This window comes from Megalopta genalis, unplaced genomic scaffold (assembly GCF_051020955.1).
Source record: "Megalopta genalis isolate 19385.01 unplaced genomic scaffold, iyMegGena1_principal scaffold0020, whole genome shotgun sequence".
Classification (NCBI taxonomy): Eukaryota; Metazoa; Arthropoda; class Insecta; order Hymenoptera; family Halictidae; genus Megalopta; species Megalopta genalis.
This window is the reverse complement of record NW_027476090.1, coordinates 1-24,833: the sequence shown is the minus strand read 5'-3', so window position 1 is coordinate 24,833 and position 24,833 is coordinate 1.

Sequence of the window (24,833 nt, the reverse complement as noted above, 5' to 3'; positions counted from 1 at the left end):
TGCGAAACTCATGATGTAGCTTCAAATCAATGCCATGTAGAAGGATTACCTTCAAATCCATGCTTAACAAATGATTTCGCTTCAAATACTTGCGATATAAATGATATAGCTTCAAATGCAGGCGAAACAAACGAGTTAGTTTCTAATCCATGCGAAACTCATGATTTAGCTTCAAATCAATGCGATGTAGAAGGTTTAAATTCAAATCCATGCTTAACAAATGATTTCGCTTCAAATACTTGCGATATAAATGATATAGCTTCAAATGCAGGCGAAACAATCGTGTTAGCTTCTAATCCATGCGAAACTCATGATTTAGCTTCAAATCAATGCGATGTAGAAGGTTTACCTTCAAATCCATGCTTAACAAATGATTTAGCTTCAAACACTTGGCATATAAGTGATATAGCTTCAAATGCAGACGATCAAACAAGTTAGCTTCAAAATCCATGCGATAAACTTGATTTAGCTTCAACAATGCGAAGTAGAAGGATTAGCTTCAAATCCGAGAAACACAAATGATTTAGCTTCAAATACTTGCGATATAAATGATATAGCTTCAAATGCAGGCGAAACATCGAGTTAGCTTCTAATCCATGCGAAACTCATGATTTAGCTTCAAATCAATGCGATGTAGAAGGTTTACCTTCAAATCCATGCTTAACAAATGATTTAGCTTCAAATACTTGCGATATAAATGATATAGCTACAAATGCAGGCGAAACAAACGTGTTAGCTTCGAATCCATGCGAAACTCATGATTTAGCTTCAAATCAATGCTATGTAGAAGATTTACCTTCAAATCCATGCTTAACAAATAATTTAGCTTCTAACACTTGGGATATAAGTGATATAGCTTCAAATGCAGACGATCAAACGAGTTAGCTTCAAAATCCATGCGATAAACTTGATTTAGCTTCAAATCAATGCGAAGTAGAAGGTTTACCTTCAAATCCATGCTTAACAAATGATTTAGCTTCAAATACTTGCGATATAAATGATATAGCTTCAAATGCAGGCGAAAGAAACGTGTTAGCTTCTAATCCATGCGAAACTCATGATTTAGCTTCAAATCAATGCGATGTAGAAGGTTCACCTTCAAACCCATGCTTAAAAAATGATTTAGCTTCAAATACTTGGGATATAAGTGATATGGCATCAAATGCAGACGATCAAACGAGATGGCTTCAAAATCAATGCGATAAACTTGATTTTAGCTTCAAATCAATGCGAAGTAGAAGGATTAGCATCTAATCCGTGGAACACAAATGATATTTAGCTTCAAATACTTGCGATATAAATGATATAGCTTCAAATGCAGGCGAAACAAACGAGTTAGCTTCTAATCCATGCGAAACTCATGATTTAGCTTCAAATCAATGCGATGTAGAAGGTTTACCTTCAAATCCATGCTTAACAAATGATTTCGCTTCAAATCCTTGCGATATAAATGATATAGCTTCAAATGCAGGCGAAACAAACGAGTTAGCTTCTAATCCATGCGAAACTCATGATTTAGCTTCAAATCAATGCGATGTAGAAGGTTTACCTTCAAATCCATGCTTAACAAATGATTTAGCTTCAAACACTTGGGATATAAGTGATATAGCTTCAAAGGAAGACGATCAAACGAGTTAGCTTCACAATTCATGCGATAAACTTGATTTAGCTTCAAATCAATGCGAAGTAGAAGGCTTGGTTTAAAATCCATGCAACACAAATGATTTAGCTTCAAATACTTGCGATATAAATGATATAGCTTCAAATGCAGGCGAAACAAACGAGTTAGCTTCTAATCCATGCGAAGCTCATGATTTAGCTTCAAATCAATGCGATGTAGAAGGTTTACCTTCAATCCATGCTTAAAAAATGATTTAGCTTCAAACACTTGGGATATAAATGATGTCATCAAATGCAGACGATCAAACGAGTTAGCTTCAAAATCCATGCGATAAACTTGATTTAGCTTCAAATCAATGCGAAGTAGAAGGTTTACCTTCAAATCCATGCTTAACAAATGATTTAGCTTCAAATACTTGCGATATAAATGATATAGCTTCAAATGCAGGCGAAAGAACGTGTTAGCTTCTAATCCATGCGAAACTCATGATTTAGCTTCAAATCAATGCTATGTAGAAGATTTACCTTCAAATCCATGCTTAACAAATAATTTAGCTTCTAACACTTGGGATATAAGTGATATAGCTTCAAATGCAGACGATCAAACGAGTTAGCTTCAAAATCCATGCGATAAACTTGATTTAGCTTCAAATCAATGCGAAGTAGAAGGTTTACCTTCAAATCCATGCTTAAACAAATGATTTAGCTTCAAATACTTGCGATATAAATGATATAGCTTCAAATGCAGGCGAAAGAAACGTGTTAGCTTCTAATCCATGCGAAACTCATGATTTAGCTTCAAATCAATGCGATGTAGAAGGTTCACCTTCAAACCCATGCTTAAAAAATGATTTAGCTTCAAATACTTGGGATATAAGTGATATGGCATCAAATGCAGACGATCAAACGAGATAGCTTCAAAATCAATGCGATAAACTTGATTTAGCTTCAAATCAATGCGAAGTAGAAGGATTAGCATCTAATCCGTGGAACACAAATGATTTAGCTTCAAATACTTGCGATATAAATGATATAGCTTCAAATGCAGGCGAAACAAACGAGTTAGCTTCTAATCCATGCGAAACTCATGATTTAGCTTCAAATCAATGCGATGTAGAAGGTTTACCTTCAAATCCATGCTTAACAAATGATTTCGCTTCAAATCCTTGCGATATAATGATATAGCTTCAAATGCAGGCGAAACAAACGAGTTAGCTTCTAATCCATGCGAAACTCATGATTTAGCTTCAAATCAATGCGATGTAGAAGGTTTACCTTCAAATCCATGCTTAACAAATGATTTAGCTTCAAACACTTGGGATATAAGTGATATAGCTTCAAAGGAAGACGATCAAACGAGTTAGCTTCACAATTCATGCGATAAACTTGATTTAGCTTCAAATCAATGCGAAGTAGAAGGCTTGGTTTAAAATCCATGCAACACAAATGATTTAGCTTCAAATACTTGCGATATAAATGATATAGCTTCAAATGCAGGCGAAACAAACGAGTTAGCTTCTAATCCATGCGAAGCTCATGATTTAGCTTCAAATCAATGCGATGTAGAAGGTTTACCTTCAAATCCATGCTTAAAAAATGATTTAGCTTCAAACACTTGGGATATAAATGATATGTCATCAAATGCAGACGATCAAACGAGTTAGCTTCAAAATCCATGCGATAAACTTGATTTAGCTTCAAATCAATGCGAAGTAGAAGGTTCACCTTCAAACCCATGCTTAACAAATGATTTCGCTTCAAATACTTGCGATATAAATGATATAGCTTCAAATGCAGGCGAAACAAACGAGTTAGCTTCTAATCCATGCGAAACTCATGATTTAGCTTCAAATCAATGCGATGTAGAAGGTTTTCCTTCAAATCCATGCTTAACAAATGATTTAGCTTCAAACACTTGGGATATAAGTGATATAGCTTCAAAGGAAGACGAATCAAACGAGTTAGCTTCACAATTCATGCGATAAACTTGATTTAGCTTCAAATCAATGCGAAGTAGAAGGATTGGTTTAAAATCCATGCAACACAAATGATTTAGCTTCAAATACTTGCGATATAATTGATATAGCTTCAAATGCAGGCGAAACAAACGAGTTAGCTTCTAATCCATGCGAAGCTCATGATTTAGCTTCAAATCAATGCGATGTAGAAGGTTTACCTTCAAATCCATGCTTAAAAAATTATTTAGCTTCAAACACTTGGGATATAAGTGATATGGCTTCAAATGCAGACGATCAAACGAGTTAGCTTCAAAATCCATGCGATAAACTTGATTTAGCTTCAAATCAATGCGATGTAGAAGGTTTACCTTCAAATCCATGCTTAACAAATGATTTAGCTTCAAATACTTGCGATATAAATTATATAGCTTCAAATGCAGGCGAAACAAACGTGTTAGCTTCTAATCCATGCGAAACTCATGATTTAGCTTCAAATCAGTACGATGTAGAAGGTTTACCTTCAAATCCATGCTTAACAAATGATTTAGCTTCAAACACTTGCGATATAAATGATATAGCTTCAAATGCAGGCGAAACAAACGTGTTAGCTTCTAATCCATGCGAAACACATGATTTAGCTTCAAATCAATGCTATGTAGAAGATTTACATTCAAATCTATGCTTAACAAATAATTTAGCTTCAAACACTTGGGATATAAGTGGTATAGCTTCAAATGCAGACGATCAAACGAGTTAGCTTCAAAATCCATGCGATAAACTTGATTTAGCTTCAAATCAATGCGAAGTAGATGGTTTACCTTCAAATCCATGCTTAACAAATGATTTAGCTTCAAATACTTGCGATATAAATGATATATCTTCAAATGCAGGCGAAACAAACGAGTTAGTTTCTAATCCATGCGAAACTCATGATTTAGCTTCAAATCAATGCGATGTAGAAGGTTTAAATTCAAATCCATGCTTAACAAATGATTTCGCTTCAAATACTTGCGATATAAATGATATAGCTTCAAATGCAGGCGAAACAATCGTGTTAGCTTCTAATCCATGCGAAACTCATGATTTAGCTTCAAATCAATGCGATGTAGAAGGTTTACCTTCAAATCCATGCTTAACAAATGATTTAGCTTCAAACACTTGGGATATAAGTGATATAGCTTCAAAGGAAGACGATCAAACGAGTTAGCTTCACAATTCATGCGATAAACTTGATTTAGCTTCAGATCAATGCGAAGTAGAAGGATTGGTTTAAAATCCATGCAACACAAATGATTTAGCTTCAAATACTTGCGATATAAATGATATAGCTTCAAATGCAGGCGAAACAAACGAGTTAGCTTCTAATCCATGCGAAACTCATGATTTAGCTTCAAATCAATGCGATATAGAAGGTTTACCTTCAAATCCATGCTTAACAAATGATTTAGCTTCAAACACTTGGGATATAAGTGATATAGCTTCAAAGGAAGACGATCAAACGAGTTAGCTTCACAATTCATGCGATAAACTTGATTTAGCTTCAAATCAATGCGAAGTAGAAGGATTGGTTTAAAATCCATGCAACACAAATGATTTAGCTTCAAATACTTGCGATGTAAATGATATAGCTTCAAATGCAGGCGAAGCAAACGAGTTAGCTTCTAATCCATGCGAAACTCATGATTTAGCTTCAAATCAATGCGATGTAGAAGGTTTAACTTCAAATCCATGCTTAAAAAATGATTTAGCTTCAAGCACTTGGGATATAAGTGATATGGCTTCAAATGCAGACGATCAAACGAGTTAGCTTCAAAATCCATGCGATAAACTTGATTTAGCTTCAAATCAATGCGATGTAGAAGGTTTACCATCAAATCCATGCTTAACAAATGAATTAGCTTCAAATACTTGCGATATAAATTATATAGCTTCAAATGCAGGCGAAACAAACGTGTTAGCTTCTAATCCATGCGAAACTCATGATGTAGCTTCAAATCAATGCCATGTAGAAGGTTTACCTTCAAATCCATGCTTAACAAATGATTTCGCTTCAAATACTTGCGATATAAATGATATAGCTTCAAATGCAGGCGAAACAAACGAGTTAGTTTCTAATCCATGCGAAACTCATGATTTAGCTTCAAATCAATGCGATGTAGAAGGTTTAAATTCAAATCCATGCTTAACAAATGATTTCGCTTCAAATACTTGCGATATAAATGATATAGCTTCAAATGCAGGCGAAACAATCGTGTTAGCTTCTAATCCATGCGAAACTCATGATTTAGCTTCAAATCAATGCGATGTAGAAGGTTTACCTTCAAATCCATGCTTAACAAATGATTTAGCTTCAAACACTTGGCATATAAGTGATATAGCTTCAAATGCAGACGATCAAACAAGTTAGCTTCAAAATCCATGCGATAAACTTGATTTAGCTTCAAATCAATGCGAAGTAGAAGGATTAGCTTCAAATCCGAGAAACACAAATGATTTAGCTTCAAATACTTGCGATATAAATGATATAGCTTCAAATACAGGCGAAACAATCGAGTTAGCTTCTAATCCATGCGAAACTCATGATTTAGCTTCAAATCAATGCGATGTAGAAGGTTTACCTTCAAATCCATGCTTAACAAATGATTTAGCTTCAAATACTTGCGATATAAATGATATAGCTACAAATGCAGGCGAAACAAACGTGTTAGCTTCGAATCCATGCGAAGCTCATGATTTAGCTTCAAATCAATGCTATGTAGAAGATTTACCTTCAAATCCATGCTTAACAAATAATTTAGCTTCTAACACTTGGGATATAAGTGATATAGCTTCAAATGCAGACGATCAAACGAGTTAGCTTCAAAATCCATGCGATAAACTTGATTTAGCTTCAAATCAATGCGAAGTAGAAGGTTTACCTTCAAATCCATGCTTAACAAATGATTTAGCTTCAAATACTTGCGATATAAATGATATAGCTTCAAATGCAGGCGAAAGAAACGTGTTAGCTTCTAATCCATGCGAAACTCATGATTTAGCTTCAAATCAATGCGATGTAGAAGGTTCACCTTCAAACCCATGCTTAAAAAATGATTTAGCTTCAAATACTTGGGATATAAGTGATATGGCATCAAATGCAGACGATCAAACGAGATAGCTTCAAAATCAATGCGATAAACTTGATTTAGCTTCAAATCAATGCGAAGTAGAAGGATTAGCATCTAATCCGTGGAACACAAATGATTTAGCTTCAAATACTTGCGATATAAATGATATAGCTTCAAATGCAGGCGAAACAAACGAGTTAGCTTCTAATCCATGCGAAACTCATGATTTAGCTTCAAATCAATGCGATGTAGAAGGTTTACCTTCAAATCCATGCTTAACAAATGATTTCGCTTCAAATACTTGCGATATAAATGATATAGCTTCAAATGCAGGCGAAACAAACGAGTTAGCTTCTAATCCATGCGAAACTCATGATTTAGCTTCAAATCAATGCGATGTAGAAGGTTTACCTTCAAATCCATGCTTAACAAATGATTTAGCTTCAAACACTTGGGATATAAGTGATATAGCTTCAAAGGAAGACGATCAAACGAGTTAGCTTCACAATTCATGCGATAAACTTGATTTAGCTTCAAATCAATGCGAAGTAGAAGGCTTGGTTTAAAATCCATGCAACACAAATGATTTAGCTTCAAATACTTGCGATATAAATGATATAGCTTCAAATGCAGGCGAAACAAACGAGTTAGCTTCTAATCCATGCGAAGCTCATGATTTAGACTCAAATCAATGCGATGTAGAAGGTTTACCTTCAAATCCATGCTTAAAAAATGATTTAGCTTCAAACACTTGGGATATAAGTGATATAGCTTCAAAGGAAGACGATCAAACGAGTTAGCTTCACAATTCATGCGATAAACTTGATTTAGCTTCAAATCAATGCGAAGTAGAAGGATTGGTTTAAAATCCATGCAACACAAATGATTTCGCTTCAAATACTTGCGATATAAATGATATAGCTTCAAATGCAGGCGAAACAAACGAGTTAGCTTCTAATCCATGCGAAGCTCATGATTTAGCTTCAAATCAATGCGATGTAGAAGGTTTACCTTCAAATCCATGCTTAAAAAATGATTTAGCTTCAAACACTTGGGATATAAATGATATGTCATCAAATGCAGACGATCAAACGAGTTAGCTTCAAAATCCATGCGATAAACTTGATTTAGCTTCAAATCAATGCGAAGTAGAAGGATTTGCTTCAAATCCGTGAAACACAAATGATTTAGCTACAAATACTTGCGATATAAATGATATAGCTTCAAATGCAGGCGAAACAAACGAGTTAGCTTCTAATCCATGCGAAACTCATGATTTTGCTTCAAATCAATGCGATGTAGAAGGTATAACTTCAAATCCATGCTTAAAAAATGATTTAGCTTCAAGCACTTGTGATATAAGTGATATGGCTTCAAATGCAGACGATCAAACGAGTTAGTTTCAAAATCCATGCGATAAACTTGATTTAGCTTCAAATCAATGCGATGTAGAAGGTTTACCTTCAAATCCATGCTTAAAAAATTATTTAGCTTCAAACACTTGGGATATAAGTGATATGGCTTCAAATGCAGACGATCAAACGAGTTAGCTTCAAAATCCATGCGATAAACTTGATTTAGCTTCAAATCAATGCGAAGTAGAAGGTTTACCTTCAAATCCATGCTTAACAAATGATTTAGCTTCAAATACTTGCGATATAAATGATATAGCTTCAAATGCAGGCGAAAGAAACGTGTTAGCTTCTAATCCATGCGAAACTCATGATTTAGCTTCAAATCAATGCGATGTAGAAGGTTCACCTTCAAACCCATGCTAAACAAATGATTTAGCTTCAAATACTTGCGATATAAATGATATAGCTTCAAATGCAGGCGAAACAAACGAGTTAGCTTCTAATCCATGCGAAGCTCATGATTTAGCTTCAAATCAATGCGATGTAGAAGGTTTACCTTCAAATCCATGCTTAAAAAATGATTTAGCTTCAAACACTTGGGATATAAATGATATGTCATCAAATGCAGACGATCAAACGAGTTAGCTTCAAAATCCATGCGATAAACTTGATTTAGCTTCAAATCAATGCGAAGTAGAAGGTTTACCTTCAAATCCATGCTTAACAAATGATTTAGCTTCAAATACTTGCGATATAAATGATATAGCTTCAAATGCAGGCGAAAGAAACGTGTTAGCTTCTAATCCATGCGAAACTCATGATTTAGCTTCAAATCAATGCGATGTAGAAGGTTCACCTTCAAACCCATGCTTAACAAATGATTTAGCTTCAAATACTTGCGATATAAATGATATAGCTTCAAATGCAGGCGAAACAAACGAGTTAGCTTCTAATCCATGCGAAACTCATGATTTAGCTTCAAATCAATGCGATGTAGAAGGATCACCTTCAAACCCATGCTTAACAAATGATTTAGCTTCGAATACTTGCGATATAAATGATATAGCTTCAAATGCAGGCGAAACAAACGAGTTAGCTTCTAATCCATGCGAAACTCATGATTTAGCTTCAAATCAATGCGATATAGAAGGTTTACCTTCAAATCCATGCTTAACAAATGATTTAGCTTCAAACACTTGGGATATAAGTGATATAGCTTCAAAGGAAGACGATCAAACGAGTTAGCTTCACAATTCATGCGATAAACTTGATTTAGCTTCAAATCAATGCGAAGTAGAAGGATTGGTTTAAAATCCATGCAACACAAATGATTTCGCTTCAAATACTTGCGATATAAATGATATAGCTTCAAATGCAGGCGAAACAAACGAGTTAGCTTCTAATCCATGCGAAACTCATGATTTAGCTTCAAATCAATGCGATGTAGAAGGTATAACTTCAAATCCATGCTTAAAAAATGATTTAGCTTCAAGCACTTGTGATATAAGTGATATGGCTTCAAATGCAGACGATCAAACGAGTTAGTTTCAAAATCCATGCGATAAACTTGATTTAGCTTCAAATCAATGCGATGTAGAAGGTTTACCTTCAAATCCATGCTTAAAAAATTATTTAGCTTCAAACACTTGGGATATAAGTGATATGGCTTCAAATGCAGACGATCAAACGAGTTAGCTTCAAAATCCATGCGATAAACTTGATTTAGCTTCAAATCAATGCGATGTAGAAGGTTTACCTTCAAATCCATGCTTAACAAATGATTTAGCTTCAAATACTTGCGATATAAATTATATAGCTTCAAATGCAGGCGAAACAAACGTGTTAGCTTCTAATCCATGCGAAGCACATAATTTAGCTTCAAATCAATGCTATGTAGAAGATTTACATTCAAATCCATGCTTAACAAATAATTTAGCTTCAAACACTTGGGATATAAGTGGTATAGCTTCAAATGCAGACGATCAAACGAGTTAGCTTCAAAATCCATGCGATAAACTTGATTTAGCTTCAAATCAATGCGAAGTAGAAGGTTTACCTTCAAATCCATGCTTAACAAATGATTTAGCTTCAAATACTTGCGATATAAATTATATAGCTTCAAATGCAGGCGAAACAAACGTGTTAGCTTCTAATCCATGCGAAACTCATGATTTAGCTTCAAATCAATGCGATGTAGAAGGTTTACCTTCAAATCCATGCTTAACAAATGATTTCGCTACAAATACTTGCGATATAAATGATATAGCTTCAAATGCAGGCGAAACAAACGTGTTAGCTTCTAATCCATGCCAAACTCATGATTTAGCTTCAAATCAATGCGATGTAGGAGGTTTACCTTCAAATCCATGCTTAACAAATAATTTAGCTTCAAACACTTGGGATATAAGTGATATAGCTTCAAATGCAGACGATCAAACAAGTTAGCCACAAAATCCATGCGATAAACTTGATTTAGCTTCAAATCAATGCGAAGTAGAAGGATTAGCTTCAAATCCATGCAACACAAATGATTTAGCTTCAAATACTTGCGATATAAATGATATAACTTCAAATGCAGGCGAAACAAACGAGTTAGCTTCTAATCCATGCGAAACTCATGATTTAGCTTCAAATCAATGCGATGTAGAAGGTTTACCTTCAAATCCATGCACAACAAATGATTTAGCTTCAAATACTTGCGATATATATGATATAGCTTCAAATGCAGGCGAAACAAACGTGTTAGCTTCTAATCCATGCGAAACTCATGATTTAGCTTCAAATCAATGCGATGTAGAAGGTTTAACTTCAAATCCATGCTTAAAAAATGATTTAGCTTCAAACACTTGGGATATAAGTGATATAGCTTGAAATGCAGACGATCAAACGAGTTAGCTTCAAGTCCACGCGAAACAAGTGATTTAGCTTCAGACAGTTGCGATATAAGTGATATAGCTTCAAATGCAGAAGAAACAAACGAGTTATCTTCAAATGCATGCCATGCACTTGATTTAGCTGAAAATGAGTGACATGTAGAAAGTTTAGCTTCAAATCTATGCGAAACAAATGATTTAGCATCAGATACTTGCGATATAAGTGATATAGCTTCAAATGCAGGCGAAACAAACGAGTTAGCTTCTAATCCATGCGAAACTCATGATTTAGCTGCAAATCAATGTGATGTAGAAGGTTTACCTTCAAATTCATGCTTAACAAATAATTTAGCTTCAAACACTTGGGATATAAGTGATATAGCTTCAAATGCGGATGATCAAACGTGTTAGCTTCAAGTCCACGCGAAACAAGTGATTTAGCTTCAGACATTTGCGATATAAGTGATATTGTTTCAAACGCAGAAGAAATAAACGAGTTATCTTCAAATCCATGCCATGCACTTGATTTAGCTGAAAATCAATGCGATGTAGATGGTTTACCTTCAAATCCATGCTTAACAAATGATTTAGCTTCAAATACTTGCGATATAAATGATATAGCTTCAAATGCTGTAGAAACAAACGAGTTATCTTCAAATCCATGCCATGCACTTGATTTAGCTGAAAATCAATGCGATGTAGAAGGTTTAGCTTGAAATCCATGCGAAACAAATGATTTAGCATCAGATACTTGCGATTTAAGTGATATAGCTTCAAATGCAGGCGAAACAAACGAGTTAGCATCTAATCCATGCGAAACTCATGATTTAGCTTCAAATCAATGCGATGTAGAAGGTTTACCTTCAAATCCATGCTTAACAAATGATTTCGCTACAAATACTTGCGATATAAATGATATAGCTTCAAATGCAGGCGAAACAAACGTGTTAGCTTCTAATCCATGCCAAACTCATGATTTAGCTTCAAATCAATGCGATGTAGGAGGTTTACCTTCAAATCCATGCTTAACAAATAATTTAGCTTCAAACACTTGGGATATAAGTGATATAGCTTCAAATGCAGGCGAAACAAACGAGTTAGCTTCTAATCCATGCGAAACTCATGATTTAGCTTCAAATCAATGCGATGTAGAAGGTTTACCTTCAAATCCATGCACAACAAATGATTTAGCTTCAAATACTTGCGATATATATGATATAGCTTCAAATGCAGGCGAAACAAACGTGTTAGCTTCTAATCCATGCGAAACTCATGATTTAGCTTCAAATCAATGCGATGTAGAAGGTTTAACTTCAAATCCATGCTTAAAAAATGATTTAGCTTCAAACACTTGGGATATAAGTGATATAGCTTGAAATGCAGACGATCAAACGAGTTAGCTTCAAGTCCACGCGAAACAAGTGATTTAGCTTCAGACAGTTGCGATATAAGTGATATAGCTTCAAATGCAGAAGAAACAAACGAGTTATCTTCAAATGCATGCCATGCACTTGATTTAGCTGAAAATGAGTGACATGTAGAAAGTTTAGCTTCAAATCTATGCGAAACAAATGATTTAGCATCAGATACTTGCGATATAAGTGATATAGCTTCAAATGCAGGCGAAACAAACGAGTTAGCTTCTAATCCATGCGAAACTCATGATTTAGCTGCAAATCAATGTGATGTAGAAGGTTTACCTTCAAATTCATGCTTAACAAATAATTTAGCTTCAAACACTTGGGATATAAGTGATATAGCTTCAAATGCGGATGATCAAACGTGTTAGCTTCAAGTCCACGCGAAACAAGTGATTTAGCTTCAGACATTTGCGATATAAGTGATATTGTTTCAAACGCAGAAGAAATAAACGAGTTATCTTCAAATCCATGCCATGCACTTGATTTAGCTGAAAATCAATGCGATGTAGATGGTTTACCTTCAAATCCATGCTTAACAAATGATTTAGCTTCAAATACTTGCGATATAAATGATATAGCTTCAAATGCTGTAGAAACAAACGAGTTATCTTCAAATCCATGCCATGCACTTGATTTAGCTGAAAATCAATGCGATGTAGAAGGTTTAGCTTGAAATCCATGCGAAACAAATGATTTAGCATCAGATACTTGCGATTTAAGTGATATAGCTTCAAATGCAGGCGAAACAAACGAGTTAGCATCTAATCCATGCGAAACTCATGATTTAGCTTCTAATCAATGCGATGTAGAAGGATTACCTTCAAATCCATGCTTAACAAATAATTTAGCTTCAAACACTTGGGATATAAGTGATATAGCTTCAAATGCAGACGATCAAACGAGTTAGCTTCAAAATCCATGCGATAAACTTGATTTAGCTTCAAATCAATGCGAAGTAGAAGGATTAGCTTCAAATCCGTGCAACACAAATGATGTAGCTTCAAATACTTGCGATATAAATCATATAGCTTCAAATGCAGGCGAAACAAACGAGTTAGCTTCTAATCCATGCGAAACTCATGATTTAGCTTCAAATCGATGCGATGTAGAAGGTTTACCTTCAAATCCATGCTTAATAAGTGATTTAGCTTCAAACACTTCGGATATAAGTGACTTAGCTTCAAATGCAGACGATCAAACGAGTTAGCTTCATAATCCACGCGATAAATTTGATTTAGCTTCAAATCGATGCGAAGTAGAAGGATGAGCTTCAAATCCATGCAACACAAATGATTTAGCTTCAAATACTAGCGATATAAATGATATAGCTTCAAATGCAGGCAAAACAAACGTGTTAGCTTCTAATCCATTCGAAACTCATGATTTAGCTTCAAATCAATGCGATGTAGAAGGTTTACCTTCAAATCCATGCTTAACAAATGATTTAGCTTCAAATACTTGGGATATATATGATATAGCTTCAAATGCAGAAGAAACAAACGGGTTATCTTCAAATCCATGCCATGCACTTGATTTAGCTGAAAATCAATGCGATGTAGAAGGTTTACCTTCAAATCCATGCTTAACAAATGATTTAGCTTCAAATACTTGGGATATATATGATATAGCTTCAAATGCAGAAGAAACAAACGGGTTATCTTCAAATCCATGCCATGCACTTGATTTAGCTGAAAATCAATGCGATGTAGAAGGTTTAGCTTCAAATCCATGCGAAACAAATGATTTAGCATCAGATACTTGCGATATAAGTGATATAGCTTCAAATGCAGAAGACACAAACGAGTTATCTTCAAATCCATGCCATGCACTTGATTTACCTGAAAATCAATGCGATGTAGTAGGTTTAGCTTCAAATCCATGCGAAACAAATGATTTAGGTTCAGATACTTGCGGTATAAATGATACAGCTTCAAATGCAGACGAAACAAACGAGTTAGCTTCATATCTATGCGAAACACATGATTTAGCTTCAAATCAATGCGATGTAGAAGCTTTACCTTCAAATCCATGCTTAACAAATGATTTAGCTTCAAATACTTGCGATATAAATGATATAGCTTCAAATGCAGGCGAAACAAACGTGTTAGCTTGTAATTCATGCGAAACTCATGATTTAGCTTCAAATCAATGCGATGTAGAAGGTTTACCTTCAAATCCATGCTTAACAAATAATTTAGCTTCAAACACTTGGGATATAAGTGACATAGCTTCAAATGCAGACGATCAAACGAGTTAGCTTCAAAATCCATGCGATAAACTTGATTTAGCTTCAAATCAATGCGAAGTAGAAGGATTAGCTTCAAATTCGTGCAACACAAATGATGTAGCTTCAAATACTTGCGATATAAATCATATAGCTTCAAATGCAGGCGAAACAAACGAGTTAGCTTCTAATCCATGCGAAACTCATGATTTAGCTTCAAATCAATGCGATGTAGAAGGTTTACCTTCAAATCCATGCTTAACAAATAATTTAGCTTCAAACACTTGGGATACAAGTGATATAGCTTCAAATGCAGACGATCAAACGAGTTAGCTTCAAAATCCATGCGATAAACTTGATTTAGCTTCAAATCAATGCGATGTAGAAGGATTAGCTTCAAATCCGTGCAACACAAATGATGTAGCTTCAAATACTTGCGATATAAATCATATAGCTTCAAATGCAGGAGAAACAAACGAGTTAGCTTCTAATCCATGCGAAACTCATGATTTAGCTTCAAATCAATGCGATGTAGAAGGTTTACCTTCAAATCCATGCTTAACAAATGATTTAGCTTCAAACACTTGGGATATAAGTGACATAGCTTCAAATGCAGACGATCAAACGAGTTAGCTTCATAATCCACGCGATAAATTTGATTTATCTTCAAATCAATGCGAAGTAGAAGGATGATCTTCAAATCCATGCAACACAAAGGATTTAGCTTCAAATACTTGCGATATAAATGATATAGCTTCAAATGCAGGCGAAACAAACGAGTTAGCTTCTAATCCATGCGAAACTCATGATTTAGCTTCAAATCAATGCGATGTAGAAGGTTTACCTTCAAATCCATGCACAACAAATGATTTAGCTTCAGACACTTGAGATATAAGTGATATAGCTTCAAATGCAGACGATCAAACGAGTTAGCTTCAAGTCCACGCGAAACAAGTGATTTAGCTTCAGACACTTGCGATATAAGTGATATAGCTTCAAATGCAGGCGAAACAAACGAGTTAGCTTCTAATCCATGCGAAACTCATGATTTAGCTTCAAATCAATGCGATGTAGAAGGTTTACCTTCAAATCCATGCTTAACAAATAATTTAGCTTCAAACACTTGGGATACAAGTGATATAGCTTCAAATGCAGACGATCAAACGAGTTAGCTTCAAAATCCATGCGATAAACTTGATTTAGCTTCAAATCAATGCGATGTAGAAGGATTAGCTTCAAATCCGTGCAACACAAATGATGTAGCTTCAAATACTTGCGATATAAATCATATAGCTTCAAATGCAGGAGAAACAAACGAGTTAGCTTCTAATCCATGCGAAACTCATGATTTAGCTTCAAATCAATGCGATGTAGAAGGTTTACCTTCAAATCCATGCTTAACAAATGATTTAGCTTCAAACACTTGGGATATAAGTGACATAGCTTCAAATGCAGACGATCAAACGAGTTAGCTTCATAATCCACGCGATAAATTTGATTTATCTTCAAATCAATGCGAAGTAGAAGGATGATCTTCAAATCCATGCAACACAAAGGATTTAGCTTCAAATACTTGCGATATAAATGATATAGCTTCAAATGCAGGCGAAACAAACGAGTTAGCTTCTAATCCATGCGAAACTCATGATTTAGCTTCAAATCAATGCGATGTAGAAGGTTTACCTTCAAATCCATGCACAACAAATGATTTAGCTTCAGACACTTGAGATATAAGTGATATAGCTTCAAATGCAGACGATCAAACGAGTTAGCTTCAAGTCCACGCGAAACAAGTGATTTAGCTTCAGACACTTGCGATATAAGTGATATAGCTTCAAATGCAGAAGAAACGAACGAGTTATCTTCAAATCCATGCCATGCACTTGATTTAGCTGAAAATCAATGCGATGTAGAAGGTTCAGCTTCAAATCCATGCGAAACAAATGATTTTGCTTCCAACACTTGGGATATAAGTAATATAGCTTCAAATGCAGACGATCAACCAAGTTAGCTTCATAATCCACGCGATAAATTTGATTTAGCTTCAAATCAATGCGAAGTAGAAGGATGTGCTTCAAATCCATGCAACACAAATGATTTAGCTTCAAATACTTGCGATATAAATGATATAGCTTCAAATGCAGGCGAAACAAACGAGTTAGCTTCTAATCCATGCAAAACTCATGATTTAGCTTCAAATCAATGCTATGTAGAAGATTTACCTTCAAATCCATGCTTAACAAATAATTTAGCTTCTAACACTTGGGATATAAGTGATATAGCTTCAAATGCAGACGATCAAACGAGTTAGCTTCAAAATCCATGCGATAAACTTGATTTAGCTTCAAATCAATGCGAAGTAGAAGGTTTACCTTCAAATCCATGCTTAACAAATGATTTAGCTTCAAATACTTGCGATATAAATGATATAGCTTCAAATGCAGGCGAAAGAAACGTGTTAGCTTCTAATCCATGCGAAACTCATGATTTAGCTTCAAATCAATGCGATGTAGAAGGTTCACCTTCAAACCCATGCTTAAAAAATGATTTAGCTTCAAATACTTGGGATATAAGTGATATGGCATCAAATGCAGACGTTCAAACGAGATAGCTTCAAAATCCATGCGATAAACTTGATTTAGCTTCAAATCAATGCGAAGTAGAAGGATTAGCATCTAATCCGTGGAACACAAATGATTTAGCTTCAAATACTTGCGATATAAATGATATAGCTTCAAATGCAGGCGAAACAAACGAGTTAGCTTCTAATCCATGCGAAACTCATGATTTAGCTTCAAATCAATGCGATGTAGAAGGTTTACCTTCAAATCCATGCTTAACAAATGATTTCGCTTCAAATACTTGCGATATAAATGATATAGTTTCAAATGCAGGCGAAACAAACGAGTTAGCTTCTAATCCATGCGAAACTCATGATTAGCTTCAAATCAATGCGATGTAGAAGGTTTACCTTTAAATCCATGCTTAACAAATGATTTAGCTTCAAACACTTGGGATATAAGTGATATAGCTTCAAAGGAAGACGATCAAACGAGTTTGCTTCACAATTCATGCGATAAACTTGATTTAGCTTCAAATCAATGCGAAGTAGAAGGATTGGTTTAAAATCCATGCAACACAAATGATTTAGCTTCAAATACTTGCGATATAAATGATATAGCTTCAAATGCAGGCGAAACAAACGAGTTAGCTTCTAATCCATGCGAAGCTCATGATTTAGCTTCAAATCAATGCGATGTAGAAGGTTTAACTTCAAATCCATGCTTAAAAAATGATTTAGCTTCAAGCACTTGGGATATAAGTGATATGGCTTCAAATGCAGACGATCAAACGAGTTAGCTTCAAAATCCATGCGATAAACTTGATTTAGCTTCAAATCAATGCGATGTAGAAGGTTCACCTTCAAACCCATGCTTAGAAAATGATTTAGCTTCAAATACTTGGGATATAAGTGATATGGCATCAAATGCAGACGATCAAACGAGATAGCTTCAAAATCCATGCGATAAACTTGATTTAGCTTCAAATCAATGCGAAGTAGAAGGATTAGCATCTAATCCGTGGAACACAAATGATTTAGCTTCAAATACTTGCGATATAAATGATATAGCTTCAAATGCAGGCGAAACAAACGAGTTAGCTTCTAATCCATGCGAAACTCATGATTTAGCTTCAAATCAATGCGATGTAGAAGGTTTACCTTCAAATCCATGCTTAACAAATGATTTCGCTTCAAATACTTACGATATAAATGATATAGCTTCAAATGCAGGCGAAACAAACGAGTTAGCTTCTAATCCATGCGAAACTCATGATTTAGCTTCAAATCAATGCGATGTAGAAGGTTTACCTTCAAATCCATGCTTAACAAATGATTTAGCTTCAAACACTTGGGATATAAGTGATATAGCTTCAAAGGAAGACGATCAAACGAGTTAGCTTCACAATTCATGCGATAAACTTGATTTAGCTTCAAATCAATGCGAAGTAGAAGGATTGGTTTAAAATCCATGGAACACAAATGATTTAGCTTCAAATACTTGCGATATAATTGATATAGCTTCAAATGCAGGCGAAACAAACGAGTTAGCTTCTAATCCATGCGAAGCTCATGATTTAGCTTCAAATCAATGCGATGTAGAAGGTTTACCTTCAAATCCATGCTTAAAAAATTATTTAGCTTCAAACACTTGGGATATAAGTGATATGGCTTCAAATGCAGACGATCAAACGAGTTAGCTTCAAAATCCATGCGATAAACTTGATTTAGCTTCAAATCAATGCGATGTAGAAGGTTTACCTTCAAATCCATGCTTAACAAATGATTTAGCTTCAAATACTTGCGATATAAATTAAATAGCTTCAAATGCAGGCGAAACAAACGTGTTAGCTTCTAATCCATGCGAAACTCATGATTTAGCTTCAAATCAGTACGATGTAGAAGGTTTACCTTCAAATCCATGCTTAACAAATGATTTAGCTTCAAACACTTGCGATATAAATGATATAGCTTCAAATGCAGGCGAAACAAACGTGTTAGCTTCTAATCCATGCGAAACACATGATTTAGCTTCAAATCAATGCTATGTAGAAGATTTACATTCAAATCTATGCTTAACAAATAATTTAGCTTCAAACACTTGGGATATAAGTGGTATAGCTTCAAATGCAGACGATCAAACGAGTTAGCTTCAAAATCCATGCGATAAACTTGATTTAGCTTCAAATCAATGCGAAGTATATGGTTTACCTTCAAATCCATGCTTAACAAATGATTTAGCTACAAATACTTGCGATATAAATGATATAGCTTCAAATGCAGGCGAAACAAACGAGTTAGTTTCTAATCCATGCGAAACTCATGATTTAGCTTCAAATCAATGCGATGTAGAAGGTTTAAATTCAAATCCATGCTTAACAAATGATTTCGCTTCAAATACTTGCGATATAAATGATATAGCTTCAAATGCAGGCGAAACAATCGTGTTAGCTTCTAATCCATGCGAAACTCATGATTTAGCTTCAAATCAATGCGATGTAGAAGGTTTACCTTCAAATCCATGCTTAACAAATGATTTAGCTTCAAACACTTGGGATATAAGTGATATAGCTTCAAAGGAAGACGATCAAACGAGTTAGCTTCACAATTCATGCGATAAACTTGATTTAGCTTCAGATCAATGCGAAGTAGAAGGATTGGTTTAAAATCCATGCAACACAAATGATTTAGCTTCAAATACTTGCGATATAAATGATATAGCTTCAAATGCAGGCGAAACAAACGAGTTAGCTTCTAATCCATGCGAAACTCATGATTTAGCTTCAAATCAATGCGATATAGAAGGTTTACCTTCAAATCCATGCTTAACAAATGATTTAGCTTCAAACACTTGGGATATAAGTGATATAGCTTCAAAGGAAGACGATCAAACGAGTTAGCTTCACAATTCATGCGATAAACTTGATTTAGCTTCAAATCAATGCGAAGTAGAAGGATTGGTTTAAAATCCATGCAACACAAATGATTTAGCTTCAAATACTTGCGATGTAATTGATATAGCTTCAAATGCAGGCGAAGCAAACGAGTTAGCTTCTAATCCATGCGAAACTCATGATTTAGCTTCAAATCAATGCGATGTAGAAGGTTTAACTTCAAATCCATGCTTAAAAAATGATTTAGCTTCAAGCACTTGGGATATAAGTGATATGGCTTCAAATGCAGACGATCAAACCAGTTAGCTTCAAAATCCATGCGATAAACTTGATTTAGCTTCAAATCAATGCGATGTAGAAGGTTTACCATCAAATCCATGCTTAACAAATGAATTAGCTTCAAATACTTGCGATATAAATTATATAACTTCAAATGCAGGCGAAACAAACGTGTTAGCTTCTAATCCATGCGAAACTCATGATTTAGCTTCAAATCAATGCGTTGTAGGAGGTTTACCTTCAAATCCATGCTTAACAAATAATTTAGCTTCAAACACTTGGGATATAAGTGATATAGCTTCAAATGCAGGCGAAACAAACGAGTTAGTTTCTAATCCATGCGAAACTCATGATTTAGCTTCAAATCAATGCGATGTAGAAGGTTTAAATTCAAATCCATGCTTAACAAATGATTTCGCTTCAAATACTTGCGATATAAATGATATAGCTTCAAATGCAGGCGAAACAATCGAGTTAGCTTCTAATCCATGCGAAACTCATGATTTAGCTTCAAATCAATGCGATGTAGAAGGTTTACCTTCAAATCCATTTTTAACAAATGATTTAGCTTCAAATACTTGCGATATAAATGATATAGCTACAAATGCAGGCGAAACAAACGTGTTAGCTTCGAATCCATGCGAAACTCATGATTTAGCTTCAAATCAATGCTATGTAGAAGATTTACCTTCAAATCCATGCTTAACAAATAATTTAGCTTCTAACACTTGGGATATAAGTGATATAGCTTCAAATGCAGACGATCAAACGAGTTAGCTTCAAAATCCATGCGATAAACTTGATTTAGCTTCAAATCAATGCGAAGTAGAAGGTTTACCTTCAAATCCATGCTTAACAAATGATTTAGCTTCAAATACTTGCGATATAAATGATATAGCTTCAAATGCTGTAGAAACAAACGAGTTATCTTCAAATCCATGCCATGCACTTGATTTAGCTGAAAATCAATGCGATGTAGAAGGTTTAGCTTGAAATCCATGCGAAACAAATGATTTAGCATCAGATACTTGCGATTTAAGTGATATAGCTTCAAATGCAGGCGAAACAAACGAGTTAGCATCTAATCCATGCGAAACTCATGATTTAGCTTCAAATCAATGCGATGTAGAAGGTTTACCTTCAAATCCATGCTTAACAAATAATTTAGCTTCAAACACTTGGGATATAAGTGATATAGCTTCAAATGCAGACGATCAAACGAGTTAGCTTCAAAATCCATGCGATAAACTTGATTTAGCTTCAAATCAATGCGAAGTAGAAGGATTAGCTTCAAATCCGTGCAACACAAATGATGTAGCTTCAAATACTTGCGATATAAATCATATAGCTTCAAATGCAGGCGAAACAAACGAGTTAGCTTCTAATCCATGCGAAACTCATGATTTAGCTTCAAATCGATGCGATGTAGAAGGTTTACCTTCAAATCCATGCTTAATAAGTGATTTAGCTTCAAACACTTCGGATATAAGTGACTTAGCTTCAAATGCAGACGATCAAACGAGTTAGCTTCATAATCCACGCGATAAATTTGATTTAGCTTCAAATCGATGCGAAGTAGAAGGATGAGCTTCAAATCCATGCAACACAAATGATTTAGCTTCAAATACTAGCGATATAAATGATATAGCTTCAAATGCAGGCAAAACAAACGTGTTAGCTTCTAATCCATTCGAAACTCATGATTTAGCTTCAAATCAATGCGATGTAGAAGGTTTACCTTCAAATCCATGCTTAACAAATGATTTAGCTTCAAATACTTGGGATATATATGATATAGCTTCAAATGCAGAAGAAACAAACGGGTTATCTTCAAATCCATGCCATGCACTTGATTTAGCTGAAAATCAATGCGATGTAGAAGGTTTACCTTCAAATCCATGCTTAACAAATGATTTAGCTTCAAATACTTGGGATATATATGATATAGCTTCAAATGCAGAAGAAACAAACGGGTTATCTTCAAATCCATGCCATGCACTTGATTTAGCTGAAAATCAATGCGATGTAGAAGGTTTAGCTTCAAATCCATGCGAAACAAATGATTTAGCATCAGATACTTGCGATATAAGTGATATAGCTTCAAATGCAGAAGACACAAACGAGTTATCTTCAAATCCATGCCATGCACTTGATTTACCTGAAAATCAATGCGATGTAGTAGGTTTAGCTTCAAATCCATGCGAAACAAATGATTTAGGTTCAGATACTTGCGGTATAAATGATACAGCTTCAAATGCAGACGAAACAAACGAGTTAGCTTCATATCTATGCGAAACACATGATTTAGCTTCAAATCAATGCGATGTAGAAGCTTTACCTTCAAATCCATGCTTAACAAATGATTTAGCTTCAAATACTTGCGATATAAATGATATAGCTTCAAATGCAGGCGAAACAAACGTGTTAGCTTGTAATTCATGCGAAACTCATGATTTAGCTTCAAATCAATGCGATGTAGAAGGTTTACCTTCAAATCCATGCTTAACAAATAATTTAGCTTCAAACACTTGGGATATAAGTGACATAGCTTCAAATGCAGACGATCAAACGAGTTAGCTTCAAAATCCATGCGATAAACTTGATTTAGCTTCAAATCAATGCGAAGTAGAAGGATTAGCTTCAAATTCGTGCAACACAAATGATGTAGCTTCAAATACTTGCGATATAAATCATATAGCTTCAAATGCAGGCGAAACAAACGAGTTAGCTTCTAATCCATGCGAAACTCATGATTTAGCTTCAAATCAATGCGATGTAGAAGGTTTACCTTCAAATCCATGCTTAACAAATAATTTAGCTTCAAACACTTGGGATACAAGTGATATAGCTTCAAATGCAGACGATCAAACGAGTTAGCTTCAAAATCCATGCGATAAACTTGATTTAGCTTCAAATCAATGCGATGTAGAAGGATTAGCTTCAAATCCGTGCAACACAAATGATGTAGCTTCAAATACTTGCGATATAAATCATATAGCTTCAAATGCAGGAGAAACAAACGAGTTAGCTTCTAATCCATGCGAAACTCATGATTTAGCTTCAAATCAATGCGATGTAGAAGGTTTACCTTCAAATCCATGCTTAACAAATGATTTAGCTTCAAACACTTGGGATATAAGTGACATAGCTTCAAATGCAGACGATCAAACGAGTTAGCTTCATAATCCACGCGATAAATTTGATTTATCTTCAAATCAATGCGAAGTAGAAGGATGATCTTCAAATCCATGCAACACAAAGGATTTAGCTTCAAATACTTGCGATATAAATGATATAGCTTCAAATGCAGGCGAAACAAACGAGTTAGCTTCTAATCCATGCGAAACTCATGATTTAGCTTCAAATCAATGCGATGTAGAAGGTTTACCTTCAAATCCATGCACAACAAATGATTTAGCTTCAGACACTTGAGATATAAGTGATATAGCTTCAAATGCAGACGATCAAACGAGTTAGCTTCAAGTCCACGCGAAACAAGTGATTTAGCTTCAGACACTTGCGATATAAGTGATATAGCTTCAAATGCAGAAGAAACGAACGAGTTATCTTCAAATCCATGCCATGCACTTGATTTAGCTGAAAATCAATGCGATGTAGAAGGTTCAGCTTCAAATCCATGCGAAACAAATGATTTTGCTTCCAACACTTGGGATATAAGTAATATAGCTTCAAATGCAGACGATCAACCAAGTTAGCTTCATAATCCACGCGATAAATTTGATTTAGCTTCAAATCAATGCGAAGTAGAAGGATGTGCTTCAAATCCATGCAACACAAATGATTTAGCTTCAAATACTTGCGATATAAATGATATAGCTTCAAATGCAGGCGAAACAAACGAGTTAGCTTCTAATCCATGCAAAACTCATGATTTAGCTTCAAATCAATGCTATGTAGAAGATTTACCTTCAAATCCATGCTTAACAAATAATTTAGCTTCTAACACTTGGGATATAAGTGATATAGCTTCAAATGCAGACGATCAAACGAGTTAGCTTCAAAATCCATGCGATAAACTTGATTTAGCTTCAAATCAATGCGAAGTAGAAGGTTTACCTTCAAATCCATGCTTAACAAATGATTTAGCTTCAAATACTTGCGATATAAATGATATAGCTTCAAATGCAGGCGAAAGAAACGTGTTAGCTTCTAATCCATGCGAAACTCATGATTTAGCTTCAAATCAATGCGATGTAGAAGGTTCACCTTCAAACCCATGCTTAAAAAATGATTTAGCTTCAAATACTTGGGATATAAGTGATATGGCATCAAATGCAGACGTTCAAACGAGATAGCTTCAAAATCCATGCGATAAACTTGATTTAGCTTCAAATCAATGCGAAGTAGAAGGATTAGCATCTAATCCGTGGAACACAAATGATTTAGCTTCAAATACTTGCGATATAAATGATATAGCTTCAAATGCAGGCGAAACAAACGAGTTAGCTTCTAATCCATGCGAAACTCATGATTTAGCTTCAAATCAATGCGATGTAGAAGGTTTACCTTCAAATCCATGCT